We start from the raw sequence: 3,389 nt of genomic DNA, 5'->3' as shown, positions 1-3,389 counted from the left end.
AGGACTCGAAATGATGGTGCTATTGTCAGAAGAAGGACAAATCCATCCATTGGATCTTCATTTGTGCATTTTGGGGAATAGGAAATTATTATTTTTTATTTACTTGTATCCCGCCCTTATTGTTTTTACAAATAATTCAAGGCAGTGAATATATCCCACACAGCTTCCCCCTCCTATTTTTCCCACGACAAGAATCCTGGGAGGTGGGTTGGGTTGGGCTGAGAGAGGGGGACTGGCCCAAAGTCACCCAGGCGGCTGTCATCTGGTACCTAAGGAGGGACTAGAACTCACCATCCCCTGGTGACTGGGCCCAAAGTCACCCAGATGGCTGTCATGCCTAAAGTGGGACTAGAATTCCCAGTCTCCTGGTGATTGGCCCAAAGTCACTTAGCCAGCTTTCATGCCTAAGGTGAGACTAGAACTCACCGTCTCCTAGTGATTGGCCCAAAAGTACCCAGCCTTTCATGTCTAAGATGAGACTAGAACTCACTGTCTCCTGGTGATTGGCCCAAAGGTACCCAGCCTTTCATGCCTAAAGTAAAACTAGAACTCGCCATCTCCTAGAGATTGGCCCAAGTCACCCAGCTGGCTTTCATGTTAAGGCAGGACTAGAACTCCCAGCCTTCTGGTATTTGGCCCAATGTCACCCAGTCGGCTTTCATGCCTAAAATGGGACTAGAACTCACCATCTCCTCGGTCTGTCATGGCATGATCCAAAGAGCTGGGCATCTAAGCCATGAAGTAACATTTCTAAGCATGTTTTGTCCCCCAAGTGACATGGATTTCCTTCCAAGGTTACCTCAGAATATCCAAGCAACGAAGCAGTACAGCTTTATTATTATTATTATTATTATTATTATTATTATTATTATTATTAGTTAATCTTTAGTGAGATTCACAGTCTTTGAGGCTGGTTAATAGCTCAGCAGCTCGAGTCCTAACCAAGGACCTAGGAACTGTTAAGGTATCGTTGGAGGATGTAAGCTGATCCGAGTAAGGTAGCTTTTTGTAGTCACAATGTATTATTATTATTATTATTATTATTATTATTATTATTTATTTATTTATTTATTTATTTATTTATTCGAATGTCTATACCGCCCTTCTCCTTTCGGACTCAGGGCGGTGAACAGCCAGATAAAAAACATCTATACAAACATCACAGTTAAAAAATAAAGTTAAAATAATTTATAAATTTGGCCCATAATTTAAAACTTGTCAATTAAAATAAATATTAAAATTTTAAAACTAACTCTAAAATCAGGACAGACCGGCTAACTGAAAAAAATAAGTTTTTAGGGCCCTCCACAAAATCAGCAATCAAGTAGGTAAACCTCACACATTTATTAGGCTGAACTTCAGCGTCACTCTATTTTCACTGCTGTAAACCCTGAAGGCTTGGAAATATACATTTATTGATTGATTTATTGATTTAACCAGAGCCAGTATGGTTCAGTGGTTAAAGCACCCGCCTAGAAAGCAGGAGATGGTGAGTTCTAGTCCCACCTTATCCATGAAAGCCAGGTGGGTCTATTTGGGCCAAGCATCCGGAGGCAGTGAGTTCCAGTCCTGCCACAAAAGCCAATTAGGGGACTGATTTATTGGTTATCCTGCCTTTATTATTTTTGCAAATAACTCAAGGTGGGAAACATATCCAACACGCCTTCCTCGTTTTCTTTTCCCACAACAACAACCCTGTGGGGTGAGGTGGGGTGAGAGAGAGAGAGAGAGAGAGGGAGTGGTGGGTTTCAAATTTTTTTATTACCGGTTCTGTGGGTGTGGCTTGGTGGGCGTGGCTTGGTGGGTGTGGTAGGGGAAGGATACTGTAAAATCTCCATTCCCACCTCACTCCAGCGGAAGGATACTGCAAATATCCCATTCCCACCCCACTCCAGGGGAAGGATACTGTAAAATCTCCATTCCCACCTTGCTTCCCTCCCTTCCTCCCTCTCCTCTCTTCCATTCCTTTCTCTCCCCTTCTCTCTTTCCCTTCCCCTTTCTCTTTCCTCTCTTTCCCTCCTTCCCCCTCTCCCCTTTCTACTTTCTCTCCCTCTCCTATCTTCCTCTTTCTCCTTCCTCTTCCTCCCTCTCACCTTGCTTCCCTCCCTCTCCTCTCTTCCATTCCTTCCTCTCCCCTTCCCTCTTTCCCTTCCTCTTCCTCTTTCCTCCCTTTCCCTCCTTCCCCCTCTCTCCCCTTTCTACTTTCTCTCCCTCTCCTATCTTCCTCTTTCTCCTTCCTCTTCCTCCCTTCTCTCTCCCGCTCCCTCTCCCCTTCCCTCCATCGCTCTCTCCCTTTCTCTCCCCTCTTTTACCCTCTTCCTTTCCCTCTCCCCCTCCCTCTCCCCTTCTCTTCCTTTTTCTCCCCTTCCCCCTCTCCCCTCCCTCCCTCCCTCCCTCTCCTCTCTTCCATTCCTTTCTCTCCCCTTCCCTTTCCCTTCCTCTTTCCTCCCTTTCCCTCCTTTCCCCTCTCTCCCCTACTTTCTCTCCCTCTCCTATCTTCCTCTTTCTCCTTCCTCTTCCTCCCTTCTCTCTCCCGCTCCCTCTCCCCTTCCCTCCATCGCTCTCTCCCTTTCTCTCCCCTCTTTTACCCTCTTCCTTTCCCTCCCTCCCTCCTTCTCTCTTCCATTCCTCTTTCCCCTTCCCTCTTTCCCTTCCTCTTTCCTCCCTTTCCCTCCTTCCCCCTCTCTCCCCTCTCTACTTTCCCTCCCTCTCCTATCTTCCTCTTTCTTCTTCCTCTTCCTCCCTTCTCTCTCCCGCTCCCTCTCCCCTTCCCTCCATTGCTCTCTCCCTTTCTCTCCCCCTTTACCCTCTTCCTTTCCCTCCCTCCCTCCTTCTCTCTTCCATTCCTCTTTCCCCTTCCCTCTTTCCCTTCCTCTTTCCTCCCTTTCCCTCCTTCCCCCTCTCTCCCCTCTCTACTTTCCCTCCCTCTCCTATCTTCCTCTTTCTTCTTCCTCTTCCTCCCTTCTCTCTCCCGCTCCCTCTCCCCTTCCCTTCATCGCTCTCTCCCTTTCTCTCCTCTCTTTTACCCTCTTCCTTTCCCTTCCTCCCTCCCTCCCTCCCTCTCCTCTCTTCCATTCCTTTCTCTCTCCTTCTCTCTTTCCCTTACCCTTCCTCTTTCCTCCCTTTCCCTCCTTCCCCCTCTCTCCCCTTTCTACTTTCTCTCCCTCTCCTATCTCCCTCTTTCTCCTTCCTCTTCCTCCCTTCTCTCTCCCGCTCCCTCTCCCCTTCCCTCCCTCCCTCCCTCCCCCCTTCTCTTCCTTTCTCTCCCCTTCCCCCCTCCCTCCCTTTCCTGGCAATTGGTAACCCAACGTTCCAAAACGGGCCGAGCGGAAATGAGGCAGCCAATGGGCGGTGGGCGGTGGGCGGGCTGAGAACGTTCCCCTGGAAAA

The sequence above is a fragment of the Pituophis catenifer genome, unplaced genomic scaffold (genome assembly GCF_029215685.1).
Source record: "Pituophis catenifer annectens isolate HBS135680 unplaced genomic scaffold, rPitCat1.0.hap2 SCAF_8, whole genome shotgun sequence".
NCBI lineage: Eukaryota > Metazoa > Chordata > Lepidosauria > Squamata > Colubridae > Pituophis > Pituophis catenifer.
This window is presented reverse-complemented; position numbering follows the sequence as displayed.